This window comes from Erinaceus europaeus, chromosome X, assembly GCF_950295315.1.
Source record: "Erinaceus europaeus chromosome X, mEriEur2.1, whole genome shotgun sequence".
Taxonomy (NCBI): Eukaryota; Metazoa; Chordata; class Mammalia; order Eulipotyphla; family Erinaceidae; genus Erinaceus; species Erinaceus europaeus.
Window position 1 is genome coordinate 12,717,565 of NC_080185.1, and position 23,707 is coordinate 12,741,271.

The window sequence follows — 23,707 nt, forward strand, 5'->3', positions numbered from 1 at the left end:
TGACTTTATCCTGCAGTGACTCATAAAAGAGGCTCTGATTACCTTCTTTTTGTCTTTAGGAGGCTTCATTTGTGAAAGTCTTGTTTACATACTGAATTTACACACAAAATAGAGGTCACTTGTGGGTAAGAAAAACACCAAAATAATGAAAACTTTATATTAAGACATTGTTTTAACTATGTGTTGAACAAAATATTTGATTTAAAATTCAGTCATAGTATGTAATTAAATTTTGATATTTTCTATGAGTAGAGATTTATTTAAAGATTTCCAGTTGAGAAAATAATTTTTGACATCTTTTTCAATATTTTGGCTGTTTTCCTGACAAGCAGAATTTCAAAGATAGTTCAAGGGAGCCTCACTAGTCATGAAAAAGAAGTTAGAAAGGACAGTGAATGAGATATTGGTGCGTCCACTGGGACTTTTTCTAAAAGCAAATGACTTTTTCTAAAGAAAGAAATCAAATCATTATGTAATAGAGAATTTTTTTCAACAATCAAAAATCTGAGATCTTCTCAAACTCAGCAAAGATTCATGGATATGAATTTGAATTTCAAAGTGGTCTGTCTTATATATTCTATATGTGGCTTATTACATTAAATTCCATTCATTGTTGCGATATCAATGGGATCTTATATTGGGATAATTTTCTGAAGATCAAAATACTTTTGACTGTAAGTAAAAATTTTTACCCTCCTTTCCTGAAATTTACTGAATCTTCCACATCATATTTGCTACATTCTTGCATTGCTGATTTAATAATAGTTAAATCCTCAATATTAATTTTGGACATTCTTAGGGGAAATAGTGAGTAGGGATACTAGTAACAATTTGATTTGTAAGGAAATCATATGAAGAAAAACAGTAACTCTCAGACCTAAATAGTGAATTGTAAGTACTAGAATCCTGCCAATGGTTAAATAACAAAGGGGCAATGATTGACTTGCATAGCCAAGTGCAAATGAATTCATTATTTGGCTAGAAATACAGTCACAATATATAGAAATAACATACCTTCTGCTTTGTGGTTTTATTGGCCATTTCTAAATGTTTCTTGTTAGAAAAGCCTTTTATTTTTGTTTCATGTCCTTCAGTTCAACTTTACAAATATGAATTTGAGTCCCTAGAGGAGTTGACTTGCAAGTTACATTATCTTTCCTTTTCCTGCCTTTGACATTCTGTACAGTCTTATCTCTTATGCAGGAATCAGGTTTCTTTGTCTGCTGGCACCTTTAATTCAACTTGTTGCTTCTATTTAGCAATAGAACAAAAAGCATCTCTTGTGCCAGCAATCAATCTCTCTCTCGCTCTCTCCATATATGTGTGTGTGTGTGTGTTTGTTTTGATATATATTTAATGTATTTAATTATAAAATGGAAACACTGACAAGACCATAGGATAAGAGGCGTACAATTCCCACCATAAGAGCTCCATATCCCATCCCTTCGCTTGATAGCTTTTCTAGTCTTTAATACCATGGAAGTATGGACCCAGGGTCATTATGGGATGCAGAAGGTGGAAGGTCTGGTAATTGCTTCCCCACTGACCATGGGTGATGACAGGTCAATCCATACTCTCAGCTTGTCTCTCTTTTTCCCTAGTTCAGCAGGGCTCTGGGGAAGCAGGGGTCCAGGACATATTGGTGGGGTCATCTGCCCAGGGAAGTCAGGTTGGCATCATGGTAACATCTGGAACTTGGCGGCTGAAAAAGAGTTAATATATAAAATAATACACATTGTTGACTAATCATGAACCTAATGACAAGAATATTGCAGATGAGGATTTGGGGTCTCCATTTTAGAAAAAGCTAGTAGGTTTATTTTAGGTATAATCCAAGGGGCCCAAGACTTTATTAGTTTTTGCCTGAGCCTGACATCTGATATGCTGGTGGACCCCAGTTATTGTCTGGGGAGATGATGTCATGGATGAAAAAAGGGCTAGAAGCTGGATCAGACAGGAGAGTAGCTCACAAATATGGGAAAAATGTGTAAATGCTGTTGACTGTAAAACCCATTGATTTGATCTGGGGCCCTGTTTTATCTATTTATTTTATTTGTTTATTTTTTTAAATTCTTTACTTATAAAAAGGAAACACTGACAAAAACTATAGGATAACTGGTGTACAACTCCACACAATTCCCACAACCAGAACTCTGTATCCCATCCCCTCCCCTGATAGCTTTCCTATTCTTTATCCCTCTGGCAGTATGGACCCAGAGTTATTATGGCGTGCAGAAGGTGGAAGGTCTGGCTTCTGTAATTGCTTCCCCACTGAACAAGGGCACTGACAGGTCGATCCATACTTCCAGCCTGTCTCTCTCTTTCCCTAGTGGGATGGGGATCTGGGGAAGTGGTGCTTTAGGGCACATTGGTAGGTTCACCTGCCCAGGGAAGTCTGGTTGGCATCACAGCAGCATCTGGATCCTGGTGGCTGAAGAGTTAATATATAAAGCCAAACAAATTGTTGACTAATCATGAACCTAAAGTCTGGAAAAGTGCAGATGAAGATTTGGGGGTCTCCATTTTGTAGATAGTTAGTAGTCCTATTTTAGATATATTCCAAAGGGCCCATGACTATACTAGGTTTTTTTTTGTTTGTTTGTTTTTTCTGAGCCTGACATCTGATATGCAGGTGGATCCAAGTTATTGTCTGGGGCAATGATGTCATGGCTGAAAAGTACCAGAAAGCTGGATCAGGGAAGAGAGTAGCTCCCAAATATGGGAAAGGAGTATAAATAGTTTTGACTGTAAACCCCATTGATCTGATGTGTCTGGGGCCCATATTCAGCTTAGGAACCTATGTAACCTCTGCATCACTGTAGATGATCTCACATTCTGTGGTCATGAGTAGGAACATTCCAAGCTGCCCCAATATCAACCCATCTTCCTCAGGTATAGCATAGAGTATTGACCTTAGGAGCCTATATGACCTCCATATCTCTCTAGATCTAAGCTCCACACAGTCATGAATATCAGTTTTCCAAGCTGCCCCAATTTCAGAACCCACCTTCCTCAGGAGGACATATTTAACCTCACAAGGGAACCAGAGATTGAACTAAATGTAGACTATAGATTGAAAAAATATTTAAATATCAAGACATGAAATTCTGATCTGATGACCAATTCCTCATGCAAAACCAATGGAAGAAAATAATAATAATAATAATAATAATAATAATAATATAATGAACATAACTCATACATATCAAGGGAAAGGTAAGGATATTCAAAGAAAGAAAATAAATTCAATGCTGGAATTTTCTTGACTCCTTAGGTAGATTTAATTCCCCCTTCTATAAAATTATAACATTTCTTTCATTCTGTTTCTACGTTGGGAGAAGCTAAGAAAAATTCTATATCTTCCCAGAAATGTCTCCTGATTCCAATCCCAGGAATTTCCTCTGAACTTTTGCTTTGCCAGTTTCCCATATCATGTGTATTTCCCACATGATAAAAACTTATCTGGGGTGGGGATCCTCTGACCCTTAAGCTGCAGACCTTGCCAAAGCAAATGCAGATTTTCTTCCCCACAGAAACATTAGGTACTAATTTTTAAGTTGCTAATTTTGTATGACCTACAAGTAATGTTATCAATGTCCAAATGGCCTATGGCAGGAAAAAAAGGTTCCCTACTCCTGATCCCTAAAGCTTACTCTCATTTTTCAGGTTTCTGGTCAAATATCCAATGAGTGAGTTCTCCACTGACCACTGTCTGTAAAAGAACATGTCAGATCAATCCCAGGAATACCTGTACATATTGTTTCATATTTATCTATTAGCACTTAAAACCATTTCACACATTATACACCCTCCCTATATTTATTTTTTGTCTTCTCCTCTCAATCTTCTCTGTCTAAATACGTGCGTGTACTTATACTGGGGTACAGGTAGCTCCAGGGTAGAAATATTGGATTTGTAGGCATGAGATTCCAAGTTTAATGCTGGAAACATAATATACCATACTTTAGCCATGTTATTTTCTTTCTTTCTCTTTCCCTTTCTTTGTTTCCCTTTCCAGAATAAGTAAAAAATAATATGTAAGCTCTCAGAATTTAGGAAATTTACTTTTCTTTGGTATTGATCCTCTAGTGTTTAGCAGAGTGTCTTCTATGTGGTAGGTACTCAGGAGGTGTTTGGTGAATAAACAGACACATTAATTTTTTATTCAAGATTTTGTGAGATAGAGGTTGTAAACAAATTATTAGAAACTAAACAATATAACTAATTTAGCATCAACAGAGTGGATTTTCATCAAGTTAGAATCTTTTCTCTGTCAATGCAGACTTCTAATTTACTCCATACTCTAATTGTCAGTTAAGAACCATACCTATGTGGTTATAAGTAATAAAATTTAAATGTCTTGAATATTTCAGATTCATTTAAGTTTCAGTTCTCTATGTACACAGAGGAGACCACAAATTTGATAACTGATCTTAAACTCAAGGTTACCTTAAAAATGGGTATTATAGCAGTAGATTAAAACATATAAATATATTATTTGAGCACAAATACTGTTGTATTACTCTAAACTCAACATATGTGACTTTAAATAACCATTTTAATTTTGATGTAAATAAATTATAAATTTCATGGAAAAAGTAGAAAGCAATTATATTGAATTAAAATGGATGTAAAGGAAAATAACTAAATTTAAAAAGATACCTACCCTAGAGATTTTAGGAAGCAATTTCTTCCAAGTTATTATGAAGTTACTAATTATCACCAATGTTTACTTTTACAGGACATAAAAGAGTATGAGCTCCTTTTCAGTTTATTTTTACAAAGATTTGCACCTGAAACTAAATACAAAAGTTATATTTATTGTTTTAATCCCATTTATATATACAAAAATATATGAACAGAATGCTACTCCTTCAAATACAAAGCTACAGTGAAAGAATCAGTAGTATATATTTCATATGGAAAATTCTATTTTTAGCCTTGAAAATTCTGCTGTTCAAGTAAATAAGGATCAGAGCACATGCCCATCTTAATAGATCCCAATAAGTCATAGGTACAATTACTATTTACCCCTGGTATAATGTTAATAAAATACATATTCTTAGATTAATATGATAAACATATGTATACAAAACTTACATATGTAGTAAATGTCACAATAGCTGGGCTATAAAAAGCTTTCCTATTTTTTATTCCTCTGGGAGTATGTACCCAAGGTCATTGTGGGATGCAGAAAGTGGAAGGTCTGGCTTCTGTCATTGCTTCCCCACTGAACATGGGTGTTGACTGGTCGATCCTTAATCCCAGTCTGCCTCTCTTTCCCTAGTAGGGTGGGTCTCTGGGGAAGCAAAGCTCCAGGACACATTGGTGGGGTCTTCAGTCCAGGGAAACCTGGCCGGCATCCTGATGGGATCTGGAACCTGGTGGCTGAAAAGAGAGTTAACATACAAAGCCAAACAAAGTGTTGAAGAATCGTGGTCCCAAAGGTTGGAATAATGCAGATGAAGTGTTGGAGGGGGGGGGTCCTCCATTTTGTACATAGCTAGTAGGCATATTTTAGTTATATTCCAAAGGGACTGTAGCTATACTAGCTTTTTTTTCTGAGCCTGAAATATCATATGCAGGTAGATCCACGTTATTATCTGGGGAGATGATATCATGGATGTAAAAATGACTAGAAAGCTGGATCAGGGAAGAAAGTAGCTCCCTAATATGGGAAAGGGGTATAAATAAATTTCCTAGGGAAATATAGAAGCACATTAGGGGTATGAATCCTCCTGCCAACATCCATGTCCAGTGGAGAAGCATTATCTAATTTTCTTTATCAATTCATTCTTCTTACATCATTAAGTACCTTGTTTTAATTATTGCTTTAGAGCTTAGGTCATGTAGCCCATTTGAAATGCCTTTAGTAGTAAAATCAGCTGAAGTTAATTATAATTTGCCAAACACTAATTATATTTTATCATGGCATTTGTATTTTGCCCAGTTATGGTTCAGTAAACACTACTCTGGCAATACCCTAAATGTCTGTGCTTAGTTTGGTCCTTGGATTTACTTCTAGTACCATCTATAAATAAATTCATAATTTCATCTTTGGTCTGAGATATTGTTTTATCAATATTTTGATTCCTTCAACTATTGGTATTTTATTTTAATCTACATTTTAGTTTCTTTATCATTTTATTGAAAGGAAAATGGTTTACACTGTTTGTGGACAGGTGGATTCAATTTCTCTACTCCCCATCATAGGTGTCTGTAAAACAGTCTCACCCTAACTAGTTCCTTTCCCACTATCATTCACTGGGACCCCAAAGCATTCCCCCAAAGCCCTGTCCCTGCTCTCCTTCCCCAGAGTCCTTTGCTTTGGTGCAATACACAAAATCCAGTTCGCCTTTTACTTTGTGTTTTTGCTTCTTCTCCTTGTTTCATATATTTTGCCTATGAGTGGAGGATTTGGGACAAAGCTAAGGCAGCTGAGTAGTATTCTGTTGTGCATATATATCACAGCTTTCTTAACCACACATCTGCCAGTGGACATCTCTGTTGCCTCCATGTTTTGGCTTCTGTATTAGGATAAACTATGCTGGTATGAACATGTAAATCTTGGCAGGGAACTGTATCTGTAATTTGACCACTGTCCTCAATCAATTTCTTCAACTGAGAAGAATTTCTGAAACTATACTTTCAACAACTTTTTCATTCCTATTTCTTAAAACATTGGGTCTAGAATACCTTGGGCCTTTTCTTTTGCAAAGTCCCCCGATTCTTTAATGTTCCCTAATTCCTAGAGTTTTTGCTTACAAACTGATTGTATCCTGAGTTTATCTCTCTGTTCAGTGAGTGGACAGAGTACAGGACTTAAACTTTGAAGCTTGTGATGCCTGTTTTTGATCTGCCCCTCTGTTTCTCTCTCATAAAATAAATTATTTTAAAATAGGCCTACTAGCTATCTACAGAAAGGAGACCCCTACCTTTCATTTGCATTATTCCAGCCTTTAGTTCATGATTATTCAACAACTTGTTTGGCTTTATATGTTAACTCTCTTTTCAGCCACCAGGTTCCAGATGCTACCATGATGCCAAACGGACTTCCCTGAACACACAACCCCACCAAAGTGTCCTGGAGCCTGATTTCCCCAGAGCTTCATCCCACTAGGGAAAGAGAGAGACAGGCTGGTAAAATGGATCTACTTGCCAATGACCATATTCAGTGGGGAAGCAATTAAAGACGCCAGACCTTCCACCTTCTGCACCCCACAATGACCCTGGGTCCATACTCCCAGAGGGAGAAAGAATAGGAAAGCTATCAGGGGGGAAGATGAGATACGGAGTTCTGATGGTGGGAATTATGTGGAGTTGTACCCCTCTTATCCTATGGTTTTTTCAATGTTTCCTTTTTATAAATAAAAATAAAAATTTAAATCAAAGACATATATTCCTAATACCATTTATTGAATAGGCTCTCCTTTTTTTTCTTTTTTTTTTAAATTTTTTATTTAAGAAAGGATTAGTGAACAAAAGCATAAGGTAGGAGGGGTACAACTCCACACAATTCCCACCACCCAATCCCCATAACCCACCCCCTCCCATGGTAGATTTCCCATTCTCTATCCCTCTGGGAGCATGGACCCAGGGTCGTTGAGGGTTGCAGAAGGTAGAAGGTCTGGCTTCTGTAATTGCTTCCCCGCTGAACAAGGGCGTTGACTGGTCGGTCCATACCCCCAGTCTGCCTCTCTCTTTCCCTAGTAGGGTGTGACTCTGGGGAAGCTGAGCTCCAGGACACATTGGTGGGGTCTTCAATCCAGGGAAGCCTAGCCAGCATCCTGGTGGCATCTGGAACCTGGTGATTGAAAAGAGAGTTAACATATGAAGCCAAACAATTTGTTGAGCAATCATGGATCCCAAGCTTGGAATAGTGGAGAGGAAGTGTTAGGGAGGTACTCACTGCAAACTCTAGTGTAGTCCTGCTTTCAGGTATATATTTTATAGTTTATGGATACGTGTGCACATAAGCTCTCTCTCACAGAAACTGGTGTATATCTAGGTTATGGGACTTTGTTAGAAAGTGAACAAAGAAGTGAAAGACTTGTATACTGAAAACTATGAGTCGCTACTCAAGGAGATAGAAACTGATACCAAGAAATGGAAAGATATCCCATGCTCATGGATTGGAAGAATAAATATCATCAAAATGAATATTCTCCCCAGAGACATATACAAATTTAATGCAATACCCATCAAAGTTCCACCAGGCTTCTTTAAGAGAATAGAACAAACACTACAATCATTTATCTGGAACCTGAAAACACCTAGAATTGCCAAAACCATCTTAAGGAAAAGAAACAGAAATGGAGGCATCACACTCCCAGACCTTAAACTATATTATAAAGCCATCATCATCAAAACAGCATGGTACTGGAACAAAAATAGGCATACAGACCAGTGGAACAGAATTGAAAGCCCAGAAGTAAATCCCAACACCTATGGGCATCTAGTCTTTGATAAGGGGGCCCAAAGGATTAAATGGAAAAAGGAGGCTCTCTTCAATAAATGGTGCTGGGAAAACTGGGTTGAAACATGCAGAAGAATGAAATTGAACCACTTTATCTCACCAGAAACAAAAATCAACTCCTTTTTTTTCATTTGATGTTGGGTGCCCTTGTCAAAAATTAGTTGACCATAGGTGTTTGTGGGGGTGATTTCTCGGCTCTCAATTCTATTCTGCTGGTCTGTATCTATGCTGGTTCCATTACCAGGCCATTTGGATTATAGTGGCTCTATGGTATGTTTTGATGTCAGGACATGCAATGCCACCATTCTTGCTCTTTTCCCTCAGGATATCTCTGGAAATCCTGGGTATTTTCTGTCTCCCAATAAAATTTTGTATTTTTTGTTCTGGTCTCTTGAAAATATTTGGTAGGAATTTGATAGGGATTAAGTTAAAACTGTGTATGACTCTGGATTGTGTATTCATTTTGACAGTGTTAAATCTTCCAAGCCATGAGCATATGATGTCTTTCTATTTCTTCATGTTTTTTTCATTTCTTTGTAACTTTTTCTATTTCTTTGAGAAGTGTCTCATAGAACAAGAAATCCAGAAATTGATTCCATTCACTATAGTAGTAAAAATGGTGACCAAAGACTTCAGGTGTGGAATGACAACCTTTCAGCTTCATCACTCGGGTGAGACCTTTCCTTTCATAGTATTCTCTAATTCCATTCCAGATGGTCCATTCCTCAATAAAGTCCCCAAACCTAGATATAGTCCAGGTCCCTGAGAAAGAGCATAGGTTCACATTTGCCCATAAACTAGGGAAAAGTATATACTTTAAAGCAGAAGTACACAAGAGCATACAGGGAATACCCCCCCAACACTTCATCTGCACTATTCCAGTCTTTAGGTCCATGATTGTTCAACAATTTGTTTGGCTTTGTATGTTAACTCTCTTTTCAGCCACCAGGTTCTGATGCCAGCAAGATACTGACCAGACTTCCCTGGACAGACGACCCCATCAATGTGTACTGGAGCTCCATTTCCTCTGAGCCCCACCCTACTAGGGAAAGAGAGAGGCAGACTGGGAGTATGGATAGACCAGTCAACGCCCATGTTCAGCGGGGAAGCAATTACAGAAGCCAGACCTTCCACCCTCTGCAACCCACAACGACCCTGGATCCATACTCCCAGAGAGATAGAGAATGGGAAGGCTATCAGGGGAGGGGATGGGATATGGAGATCGGGTTATGGGAATTGTGCGGAATTGTACCCCTCTTATTCTATGGTTTTGTTAATGTTTCCTTTCTTAAATAAAAAAAAAAAAGAATTGTTGTTAGGAGTGTACATTTTTGCATTTCCCCAAGACAGATGTCAGTATGTATCTCCCTCCACCAAACTGTCATCCTGTTCCATTTGAAGGATTGAGGACCCTAGGAGCTTCGGTGGCACAATTGATTAGTGAGGGGTACTTAGACAGGGTTTAGGACTTAGACAGCATTTAGGAACCCAAGCCCTGAGTAGTCCTCCTTTACCTCTTCTGATTCCTGGATTTTCAGCAGAACACAGGCATGGAAGACTCACTCAGTATTGTCTTTTGCTTTGTTTCTCAGTTCAGAGACAGTTTGTTATGAAATACCTTTTCATAAATCCCAGATTTCCTTCATACATTCTAGTTTGTGATTTCAACAGCTACTTATCCATTTGCAATTCTGTCAACAAAAGTGATTCACAGACATAGTGTGGTAAATATCATACCACGTGAAGGATAACTTGTAAGTGGAAATGATGCAATGGAAGCAGGTGGTGGCACATCAGCTAGAACATATTTGGTGAGGACTGCAGTTCAAGTCCCCAGTACCTGTCTGGGGGTGGGGGTTAGGGTAGGAGGGAAAAAGGGGCCAGGGAAGCTACATGAGGGGTGGAGCAGTGATACAGGTGTCTCTTCTACTTTCTGTCTTTCTTTCCGTCTCTGACTTTTTATCAAAAAAGAAAAAGGACTTCTTGGAACAGTGGAGTTGGACAGACACTTAGTCCCATCAACAATAAGGTGGCAAAAATAAATAATCATACATAAATAAAAGAAAAAGAAAAAAAGTGAAAAAAATTGATTTACAGGGAGTCGGGAGGCAAAGCACAAGGACCAGCCTAAGGGTGATGGTTCTAGCCCCCGGCTCCCCACCTGCATGGGAGTCGCTTCACAGGTGGTAAGGCAGGTCTGCAGATGTCTGTCTTTCTCTCCCCCTCTCTGTCTTCCCCTCCTTTCTCTATTTCCCTCTGCCCTATCCAACAACGATGACATCAATAACAATAATAACTACAACAATTAAAAAAATACAACAAGGGCAACAAAAGGGAATAAATAAAATTTTTTTAAAATTTTAAAGAATTGATTTACACTTCATAATATTAGTCATCCAACCATCTGGACATTTGGAAATCAATTTATTGTATATTTTAACTATGGATACGATCATTTAGAGACTGTTACATTGAGAATTCTATTGTAATCATTTTCTACTCTTCTATGTTTATTTAATATAAAAACAGAAATTTAAGGGAAGATAGAGAGGGTGAGAAAGAGATGTCTGCAATACAACTTCACTAGTTGTGAACACTTACCACTGCAGGTCGGGACTGGAGGCATGAACTGGGGTCCTTGTGCACTGTAATGAGTACACTCAACCAGGGAAAACAGGCTCAACTGTCTGGTCCCAATATTCATTTTCTTAATCTCAACCTGTTTGCCACTTTCCCCAGGTGTGGGACACTTCTAACGATAAGCCAAGTTTGCTGGATTTCTCTTGTGTAAATTAAATTTTATTAGCACACAGCTACACTTATCTATCTCATTATTGTCTGTGTCTACCTTTATGCTACATTTGAAAAGTTGAGGAGGTAGAGCAGAACCCATTTTCTTAAATAAAAATGTTAAACATTAAAAAAGTATCTAGGGATAAATCTAACAAAGGAAATAATCATTGGGACAGGGTGGTGGCACACCTGGTTGAGCACATATATTACAATGCAGGAGGACCCAGTTTCCTGGTCCCCACCTGCAGGGTGAAAACTTTCCAAATGGTCAAGGAGTGCTGCAGGTATCTCACTGTCTCTCTTCCTCTCTATCTCCCCTTTCCTCTCAATTTCTAGATGTCTATGCCCAATAAATAAATGAAGACAATTTACAAAGTTTTTAAACAGAAATAAGGGAAATGATCATTATTGACTTTAATAATGGACTCATAGCTGTCATCTCCCATCCAAGGAGAAAGCCGGCATACCTTTTTACCAGACCATCATTCCTTAGCAACTTCTATTCATTCACTATAACATTTTATATTTAAATTATTGCTTATTGATGCTAACATATTATATAAAATCTATCTTCTCAGAAGTATTTAGTTTAGCTCTTGTTTTTATTATCACAGTTAAATTATTTGGGCTTAATGATATAATGGTTTTAGGGCTCACTGCTGGTCTTTCCTCCTATAAGCAATTCAGCTTGATTACGTTTTATTTATTGGGGGGATTAATGGTTTACAATGGACAGTAAAATACAGTAGCTGGTACATGTGTAACATTTCTCAGTTTTCCACATAACACTCTAACTTCCCACCTAGGTCCTCCCCTACCATCATGTTGCTAGCATTGATTTCTTTGCATTGATTATTTCCTCAGGATATTAGAATAACTCTCCAACTTCTAGCAAACTAAGAATATAGACATAGTTCTGGAGATTATGTAGAAGGTTTTCTTTCTGCACCTTGTGTATCTCAGAAAGTTTTGTCAGTGGTGACTGAGCCTAGTTCTCATAGGTATCATCTTGGATATGTACATAATCTTTCACTTTCAACATGCTCCCTCTCACACTTTTGTTGAACTAATTCCTTTACTATTTAAAAATGCAAAAAGAAAATAAAAACAAAGAACACACTTTGGTTGTTTGCCATCAACTTGGTTTTCTACTGTTACTAATTTTTTAAATAGTACTTTACTAGTGATTTGATAATGTTTTTCAAAATTATAAAATTTCAGAGACATTTGTAAAAACTTTAAATTTTCAAATTCAGAATTTTCACACACACACAAAAAGATAAACTTTGGAATTTTGCCACTCTTTAACTATCTCATACATTGATGAAGTATAACTGACACTTTTCCATTGACGTGATATTTTGATTGATAAGTCCTATTATTAATTTTATTGATAACCTCAACATTTGCTCTCTCTTATGGCTTTCACAATCTGTTTAACTTGGATTTCTACAAGTTCTTTTCTGTATCTTTTAGAGGTGATGCCTTCCTTTTAATGCCGTCTTTTTTTTTTTTTTCCTTTCACGTTCTGGTAAAAATGTATCAAATTTTCATTTAGTTTCAATGATTTGACTATGCATCATTCAATCTGCTGTATGCTTCCCCCATGATGTATTTTTATTTGACAACTGTGAATTTTCCTTTCTGCCAAATTGTTCCTAATTTCATATTTCCCACTTAACAATTATTCTTGCTTCATAGATGTGGTAAAATTTTTGTTAAGAATCCAAAGTCTATTTTCACTTCGGATTTTTATTACTTCAAATTTTCTATTTATAAAAAAAAATGACAGAATGATACAGAGGTCCCTAGACATGTTTTTGTCACAAGCCTGGATTCTGTACATCTTACCAGTCATGATTTTCACTACATGCACATTATGTACTAGATAAAAGTTACATGAAGGTTCTTTTTTCCAAACTATTATGTAACTTGATTTGTATACTTTTTTTTATTTAAGAAAGGATAAATTAACAAAACCATAGGGTAGGAGGGGTACAACTCCACACAATTCCCACCACCCAATCTCCATATCCCACCCCCTCCCCTGATAGCTTTCCCATTCTCTATCCCTCTGGGAGCATGGACCCAGGGTCATTGTGAGTTGTAGAAGGTGGAAGGTCTGGCTTCTGTAATTGCTTCCCCCCTGAACATGGGAGTTGACTGGTTGGTCCATACTCCCAGTCTGCCTCTCTCTTTCCCTAGTAAGGTGGGGCTCTGGGGGAGGGGAGCTCCAGGACACATTGGTGGGGTCTTCAGTCCAGGGAAGCCTGGCCGGAATCCTGATGACATCTGGAACCTGGTGACTGAAAGGAGAGTTAACATACAAAGCCAAACAAATTGTTGAGGAATCATGGACCCAAAGCTTGGAATAGTGGAGAGGAAGTGTTAGGGGGGTACTCACTGCAAACTCTAGTGTACTTCTGCTTTCAGGTATATATTTTGCAGTAGTTTATGGATACGTGTGAACATATGCTCTCTCTCACAGAACCTGGTGTATATCTAGGTTTTGGGATTTTGTTAGAAAGTGAACCACCTGAGATGGAATTAGAGTATACTATGAAAGGAAAGGTCTCACCGGAGTAATGAAGCTGAAGGGCTGTCATTCCACACATGAAGTCTTTGGACACATTCTGAAGTGAAGCATGTTGAGGTGGCAATCGTTGTGTTGATTAGGTTGTGATGGGCAGATGCAATATTATTTGATATGGATTGAGAGAGGCATACGGGAAAGTGGGCCCTATCCAAGGGTTCCAGGACTGGGGGAAGTAGAGGCTCTATAGTGGAGATGTGAGGTTCCTGCTGTCTTAGGGTTCAAAAAGACAATTGATAGTTAACGTTATCATCACATTATTTGGTAATTGGGTTAACTCTGAAAAGTCCTTTTGTTAGGGTTTGCTGTACAGTACCCAGTATCTTGTATATAGCTATGCTATTGTTTGCTTCTGATTTATTTGGTCTAGGCTTTTGAGAGAGTCCACATATCAAATACACAACCTATATATTAAAAAGACTCAGTCTGTGGTTTAAAAAACTTAGAGACATACAATTAATTTTCTCCCTCTCATATTAATTAACTAGTGATTTATATGACTACATTTTACTAGGAGTGTACATAAACACCATTCCCACCATCAAAAGACTGTGACTCATCCCTCCCACCCACTCCCTTTTTTTTTTTTTAATTTTTTATTTAAGAAAGGATTAGTGAACAAAAGCATAAGGTAGGAGGGGTACAACTCCACACAATTCCCAACACCCAATCCCCATAACCTGCCCCCTCCCATGGTGGCTTTCCCATTCTCTATCCCTTTGGGAGCATGGACCCAGGGTCGTTGAGGGTTGCAGAAGGTAGAAGGTCTTGCTTCTGTAATTGCTTCCCTGCTGAACATGGGCGTTGACTGGTCGGTCCATACCCCCAGTCTGCCTCTCTCTTTCCCTAGTAGGGTGTGACTCTGGGGAAGCTGAGCTCCAGGACACATTGGTGGGGTCTTCAATCCAGGGAAGCCTAGCCAGCATCCTGGTGGCATCTGGAACCTGGTGATTGAAAAGAGAGTTAACATATGAAGCCAAACAATTTGTTGAGCAATCATGGATCCCAAGCTTGGAATAGTGGAGAGGAAGTGTTAGGGAGGTACTCACTGCAAACTCTAGTGTAGTCCTGCTTTCAGGTATATATTTTGCAGTAGTTCATGGATACGTGTGAACATAAGCTCTCTCTCACAGAAACTGGTGTATATCTAGGTTATGGGACTTTGTTAGAAAGTGAACTACCTGAGATGAAATTAGAGTGTACTATTAAAGGAAAGGTCTCACCCGAGTAATGAAGCTGAAGGGTTGTCATTCCACACGTGAAGTCTCTGGATACATTCTGAGGTGAAGCATGTTGAGGTAGCAATCATTGCTTTGGTTAGGTTGTGATCGGCAGATGCAATGTTATTTGGTTTGGATTGAGAGAGGCATACGGGAAAGTGGGCCCTATCCAAGGGTTCCAGGACTGGGGGAAGTAGGGGCTCTATAGTGAAGATGTGAGGTTCCTGCTGTCTTAGGGTTCAAAAAGACAATCAATAGTTAATATTATCATCACATTATTTGGTAATTGGGTTAACTTTGAAAAGTCCCTTTGTTATGGTTTGCTGGACAGTACCCAGTATCTTGTATATAGCTGTGCTATTGGAAGCTTCTAATCTTCTTGGTCTAGGCTTTTGAGAGAGTCCGCATATCAAATAAATAGCCTATATATTAAAAAGATTCAGTTTGTCTTTTGAGAAACTTTGAGACATACAATTGATTTCCCCCTCTCATATTAATTAACTACTGAATTATAAGTCTACATTTTGCTAGGAGTGTACATAAACACCATTCCCACCACCAAAGGACTGTGACCCATCCCTCCCACCCTCTCCCACACACCACTGGCCCAGGAAGCTACATGCCTACCCCTCACCACTGGGTTTTTACTTTGGTGCCCTACTTACAATTTGATCAGGTCCTGCTTTTAGTTTCCCTTTCAGATCTTCTTAGTCAGCTTCTGTTGATGAGTGGGATCATCCCATACTCATCTTTATCTTTCTGACTTAGTTCACTTAACATAATTCCTTCTAGCTCTGTCCAAGATGGGTCAGAGAAGGTGGGTTCATTGTTCTTGATAGCTGCATGGTATTCCATTGTGTATATATACCACAGCTTTCTCAGCCACTCATCTGGTGTTGGGCACCTGGGTTGCTTCCAGGTTTTAGCTATTATGAATTGTGCTGCTATGAACATAGGAGTACACACCTCTTTTTGGTTGGGTGTTATGGAGTCCTTGGGGTATAACCCCAGGAGAGGAATTATTGGGTCATATGGAAGGTCCATGTCTAGCCTTGTGAGAGTTTTCCAGACTGCTCTCCACAGAGGCTGTACCAATTTACATTCCCACCAGCAATGTAAAAGGGTTCCTCTGTCCCCACATCCTCTCCAGCATTTGTTGCTGCTGTCCTTTTTGATGTATGCCATTAATACAGGAGTGAGGTGGTATCTTAGTGTTGTCTTGATTTGCATTTCTCTGATAATCAGTGACCTAGAGCAGTTTTTCATATGTTTGTTAGCCTTTTGGATCTCCTCTGTGGTGAATGTATTGTTCATTTCCTCTGCCCATTTTTGGATGGGGTCATTTGCTTTTTTGCTGCTAAGTTTGCTGAGCTCTTTATATATTTTGGTGATTAGTTTCTTGTCTGATGTCTGGCATGTGAAGATCTTCTCCCATTCTGTGAGGGGTCTCTCTGTTTGTTTAATAGTTTCTTTGGATGTGCAGAAGCTTTTCAATTTGATGTAGTCCCATTGGTTTGTTTCTGCTTTGGTCTTCCTTGCAATTGGGTTTGATTCATCAAAGATGTCCTTGAGGTGTATGTGGGAAAGTGTTTTACCAATGTTTTCCTCTAAGTATTTGATTGTTTCTGGTCTGACATCTAGGTATTTGATCCATTTGGAGTTGATTTTTGTTTCTGGTGAGATAAAGTGGTTCAATTTCATTCTTCTGCATGTTTCAACCCAGTTTTCCCAGCACCATTTATTGAAGAGAGCCTCCTTTTTCCATTTAATCCTTTGGGCCCCCTTATCAAAGATTAGATGCCCATAGGTGTTGGGACTTACTTCTGGGCTTTCAATTCTGTTCCACTGTTCTGTGTGACTATTTTTGTTCCAGTACCATGCTGTTTTGATGATGATGGCTTTATAATATAGTTTAAGGTCTGGGAGTGTGATGCCTCCATTTCTGTTTCTTTTCCTCAAGATGGTTTTGGCAATTCTAGGTGTTTTCAGGTTCCAGATAAATGATTGTAGTGTTTGTTCTATTCTCTTAAAGAAGTCTGGTGGAACTTTGATGGGTATTGCATTAAATTTGTATATGTCTCTGGGGAGAATATTTATTTTGATGATATTTATTCTTCCAATCCATGAGCATGGGATATCTTTCCATTTCTTGGTATCAGTTTCTATCTCCTTGAGTAGCGACTCATAGTTTTCAATATACAAGTCTTTCACTTCTTTGCTCAACTTTATTCCTAGGTATTTGATTGATTTTGCTGAAACAGTAAATGGGAGTGATTTCTGGATGTCTTCTTCTTCAGATTTAGTGTTTGCATAAAGAAATGCCACTGATTTTTGTACATTGATTTTGTAGCCTGATACCTTGCTATATTGCCTAACAACTTCCAGTAATTTTCTACTGGATTCTTTAGGTCTTTCTATGTATACTATCATATCATCTGCAAATAGTGAGAGCTTGACTTCTTCCCTTCCAATCTGTATCCCTTTGATTTCTTTCTCTTGCCTGATTGCTATGGCAAGAACTTCCAATACTATGTTGAAGAGTAACGGTGACAGTGGACAGCCCTGTCTAGTCCCCGATCTGCGGGGGAATGCTTTCAGTCTCTCCATTGAGTATGATGTTGGCTGTAGGTTTGCTATATATAGACTCCACTATCTTGAGGAATTTCCCATCTATTCCCATTTTTTGTAGAGTTTTGAGCATGAATGGGTGTTGGATTTTGTCAAAGGCTTTCTCTGCATCTATTGAGATAATCATGTGGTTTTTGGCTTTGCTTTTATTGATGTGATGAATGACATTGATTGATTTACGGATGTTGAACCAGCCTTGCATTCCTGGGATGAATCCCACTTGGTCATGATGAACAATCTTTTTGATGTGTTGCTGTATCTGGTTGGCCAAGATCTTGTTTAATATTTTGGCATCTATGTTCATCAGAGATATTGGTCTGTAGTTTTCCTTTTTTGTTCTGTCCCTATCAGCTTTTGGTATCAGGGTGATGTTGGCTTCATAAAAGGTGGAAGGGAGTATTCCTGTTTCTTCAATCTTATGGAATAGCTTAAGAAGTATGGGTATTAACTGTTTCCTGAAAGTTTTGTAGAATTCGTTTGTGAAGCCATCTGGTCCAGGACTTTTGTTGTTGGGGAGATTCTTAATAACGGTTTCAATTTCTTTGTCTGTGATTGGTGCATTTAGATTTTGTAGTTCTTCTTGGTTCAGTTTTGGAAGTGCATAGGTTTCTAGGAATTGTTCCATTTCTTCCAGATTCTCTAGCTTGGTGGCATATAGTTCTTTATAGAAGTTTTGCAGGATTCTCTGGATTTCTGTGGTGTCAGTTGTGATATCTCCTGCATCATTTACAATTCTATTAATTTGAGTCTTCTCTCTTTTTTGTTTGGTGAGTCTGGCTAGGGGTTTGTCAATTTTGTTTAATCTTTCGAAGAACCAACATTTGGCTTCATTGATCTTTTGTATGGTTCTTTTATTTTCGATGTTGTTTATTTCTGCTCTAACTTTAGTGATTTCTGTCCTTCTGGTTGCTTTAGGGTTCCTTTGTTCCTCTTCCTCTAAGTCCTTGAGGTATGTAGTAAGGTCGTTCATTTGGGCTTCTTCTTGGTGTTTAATATGTGATTGTATGGCTACAAGTTTCCCTCTCAGTACTGCTTTCGCTGTGTCCCAAATATTTTGATAGGTTGTGTCTTCATTTTCATTAGTTTCCAGGAACATTTGAATTTCCTGTTTGAGTGAGTCTCTGACCCAGTGGTTCTTAAGGAGCATGTTGTTTAGTTTCCAAATTCTATGTCTTTTAATAATTTTCTGTTTGTTGTTAAAAGTTATTTTTACTCCACTGTGGTCTGAGAAGATACTTGGGATGATTTCAATGCTCTTGAATTTATTGATGCTGTCTTTGTGGCCTAACATGTGGTCTATCCTTGAGTATGTGTTGTGTGGATTTGAAAAGAAGCTGTATTCCAGTTTTTTGGGGTGGAGGAGTCTGAAAATGTCCAAGAGGTCTAGTCTGTCAATCTCTTCATTCAATTCTCTTGTATCTTTATTGGTTCTCTGCTTTGTTGATCTGTCTAAGTGTGAGAGTGGGGTATTGAAGTCTCCCACTATTATTGTATTACTATTGATGTATTTTTGAAATTCTTTCAATAGGTGTTTAATGTATTTAGATGGTCTCTCGTTGGGTGCATCCCTTTTTTTTTTTTAAAGTTATTTTATTGAGGGGATTAAGTGCTTACAAAAAATACAATTATGGTGCCAGGTGGTGGCGCAACTGGTTGATCGCACATATTACATACTCAAGGAGGCAGGTTCAAGCTCCTGGCCCCCACCTGAAGGGGAAAATCTTCAGGAGAGGTGAAACAGTGCTACAGGTGACTATCTTTTGTACTCTCTATCTCCTCCTTCCTCTCAATCTCTAGCTATTTCTACTCAATAAATAAATGAAGATAATGAAAAATTAAATGCAATTATTGGTACATGTGTGAAATTTCTCAGTTTTCTGCAAAACACAGTCACCTCCAGGCCAAGTTCTCCTCCACCATCATGTACCAGGAATTAAGCCCCACCCCACCCCAAGATCCTTTATTTTGGTGCAATATACCAAATCCAGTCCAAGTTCTGCTTTGCATTTCATTTTCTGTGATTTCTCACTTTATATCCATGAGTAATACCATCCCATATTCATCCTTCTCCTTCTGGAATATCTCACTTAATTTCATTCCTTCAAGTTCCATCCAAGATGAGGCGAAGAAGGTAAATTCATCATTTTTAATAGATGAGTAGTATTCCATTGTGTATATAAGCCAGCCCGTCATCTGTTTTTGGACACCCAGGTTGCTTCCAGGTTTTGGCTATTGCACTTTGTGCTGCTATGAACATAGGTGCTCATACATTTTTTTAGCTGAGTGTGTTTGACTCCTTAGGATATATCCACAGGAGAAGAATTACAGGGTCATAAGATAGGACCATTTCTAGCCTTGTGAGAGTTCTCCAAACTGCTCTCCATAGGAGTTGGACCAGTTTATTTCCCCACTAGCAGTTCAGGAGGATTCCTTTGCCTTCACAAACTCTCCAGCATTTGTTGTTGTTGCTATCATTTCTGATGTATGATAGTATCTCAAGGGTGAAGTTATATCTCATTGTTGTCTTTATTTGCATTTCTCTGACAATCAATGACTTAAAACATTTTTTCATATGTTTTTTTGCCTTTTGGATCTCTTCTTTGGTGAATATTCTGTTTATATCCTCTCCCACAGTTTTGGATGGGGCTAATTGTTATTGTTGTTATTGGTGCTGAGTTTGGTGAGCTCTTTATATATTTTTATTGTTAGTTTCTTGTCTGATGTATGGCATATTAAAATCTTCTCCCATTCCGTAAGGAGTCTTTTTGGGTGGTAGTTTGTTTTGCTGTGCAGAAGCTATTCAATTTGATGTAGTCCTATTTGCTTACTTTTATTTTTGTCTTCTTTGTACTTGGATTTGTATCCTTGAAGATGTCTATAAAACTTAGGTGGAAAAGTGTTCTGCCAATATTTTCCTCTAAGTATGTGATAGTTTTCTGGTGTAATATACAAGTCATTGATGCATTTGGATTTTTTACTTTTGTCTCTGGTGAAATGTAGTGGTTCAGTTTCACTCTTCTGCATGTTTCAACCCAATTTCCCCAACACCATTTGTTAAAGAGACTTTCTTTCCTCTACTTGATGCTTTGGGTCCCATTGTCAAAATTAGACGCCTATTTTTTTATTTAGGTGTATAGAAATTAATGATTGTTATATTTTCTTGACAAATGGCTCCATTTTTTATTATATGAAATTTCCATCTAACATGATTTTTTTGTTTTAAAATCTGCATTATCTAACATTTGTATAGTTATCTCCCCCATTTTTTTAACATTCTTTGTTGCCACCAGGGTTATCACTGGGATTAGATGCCTGCACAATGAGTTCATTTGTCCCAAAGGCATTTTTTAATCCTTTCTTTCTCTGATATAGATAAAGAGAAATTGAGAGTATAGGAGAGAGAGAGAGAGAGAGAGAGAGAGAGAGAGAGAGAGAAATGAGAGACATCATTTCTGCAGCATTACTTCACTGCTTGTGAAACTTCCTTCTTGCATATGGGGAACAAAGTCTAGGTTCTTGCACATGATAGTTTATGTGCACCACTGCCCCCACTAGTTTCTTTTAGAGTAGTGTAGCCATAGTCTATTTTATCTTTCCCTTTACTTCAAATCTATATTTTTATTTACATTTAAACTGCTCTTCTTGTTGACAACATATAGGTAAAGTCACATTTTTATTACTTCCTTGATAACCTCTGTTGTTTAGAATATTATCTGTGTTTAGTATATCCACATTTTATATCATTACTAATATATTTAAAATAATGTTCACTCTGCCTGTAACTAGCCTTTTTAAAATTTATTAATTTTTATTCCTATCATTTATTTGCCACTCTGGTTATAACTGGGCATAACAATTGTCAGATTTCAGTGTGTTGGCTTTTCCTGTGGACTTCAGTTCTCTGACAGGTCTAAGAATTTCGTGAAGTTTCAGTTGACTCAGTTTCCCCCATTCTAAAAATAGGAGTGACAACATCCACAGTCTTATTATGTCAAACTTGGAATCAGAACTACTACTCATGTAATATTATTTTGTAGGCTATGTTACTATGTTTATATAAGTTTATAACTGCTATCATTCTGGAAATGCCTATGCACACCACTAATCATGCCTTTGGCTTAAAATGTGTTCTTTATGAAATTAATAATGCTACAATAAATGTATTTGCTTGTACATTGCTTGGAGTATGTTTTCATCAATATTTTCTAGCATTTATGAATGCTCTTTTTAGTGTACCTTACTTAAGAAGAATAAAAATGTGTCATCCCCTCATCTGATACCCTCTGTTATATATAATAGATAATTGACACACTCACATTTAATATAATTATTGATATAATGCCTGCACCTTTCCATGCTTTTCCATTTATGTTTTCTTTTTAATTTCTTTATTGGAGGATTAATGGTTTACAGTTGAATGTAAAATACAATAGTTTGTGCATGCATAACATTTCCCAGTTTTCCACGTAATAATTTGCCTCCCACTAGGACCTCCTCTACTGCTTATAAAATGAGTCATTCTATTTATTTTTTAACTGATTAATTAATTAATTTATTTATTTCCCCTTTTTGTTGCCCTTGTTGTTTTTCATTGTTGTAGTTATTATTGTTGTTGTTTATGTCGTCGTTATTAGATAGGACAGAGAGAAATGGAGAGAGGAGGGGAAGATAGAGAAGGGGAGCGAAAGATAGACACCTACAGACCTGCTTCACCGCCTGTAAAGGGACTCCCCTGCAGGTGGGGAGCCTGGCTCCAACCAGGATCATTACACCAGTCCTTGTGCTTGGCTCCAAGTGCGCTTAACCCGCTGTGCTACTGCCTGACTCCCTAGTCATTCTATTTCTAAATCTATAGTGATTGCACTTTTGTTGTGGTTGAGATGGTGCTTTTTATTTTACCTTTAGCTTTTCAAATAAGTAAGAAATTATAAACTCAGTATCTTTCTCCTTCCTCAAGATACCAGGCCATAGGAATATTTCAATACAGTCACTTATCTGTAACTTGTCATGTGCATGGCTTTCACCATATGTGGTCTAGCATCACTTACACTTCAGTTTTCAGTAGTTGAGAACAAACATTCTTGCTGATCTGTGAGCTCACTGGTTGGGAATGAGTGGAAATTTCATACAGTAAATGCAGTCTTCTAGTAGTTTATAGGAATTTGCTATGTGTTCTAAATCTCACGGAATAGCCTTCAACTAAAGGAAACATGACATTCAGCACAATGCTTAAATGAAGTATAAAGCAGCAGGTCTTCCTAAATAAAGGCCTAGAGATTATATGCTGGCAGAAATGTTGAGACTTTTTAGGGTTCTCTGAATGTGTGAAAAATAATACACTTGATTTGACTTCAGTTAAATACTTACTATGGATTCAAGGCAGAACAGATTCAACTTACGGTAAAAATAAGAATGGGAACCTACTGTTCAGATTAAAAGGTGAATTAAGTTTTATTTATTTATTTATTTATTTATTTATGAAGGGAAGGATTTCGATGTTTCTTTAACCAGAGAATGGAATAGTGTTTATTGGTTCACTGACTGAAATTATTATCTGGGTAGGTTTTTGTGCTGGTCTATGTTTACTACTTGAACAGAAGGATTTTGTGTCCTTCTCTGTGTTTCTTCTTTGTGTTTCTTCTCTGAACTCTACTGTGTATTAGCATTTTGACCTTGAAAATAATATTTAAACTTGTTTGAGCTTAGTTTCTTTTTAAATGCCAAAAAAATGACACAATTTATCTGGGTACTTCATAAAATTGCTGTAAGGATAAAAATAGAATAGTGAAGTATAGTGCTTTCTGGATTATAAAATATTATACAGGTGTAAAAGGTTACTGTGACATAGGAACATAATGAAAAACTGCTTGTGACTTTTATCATGGTCCTGGTACGTCATCTTGTCAGGAAGAAAAGAATTATGATAAAAATCAGAGAATTGTTTAAAATTTTTATTTATAAAATGGAAACACTCACAAGACCATAGGATAAGAGGCA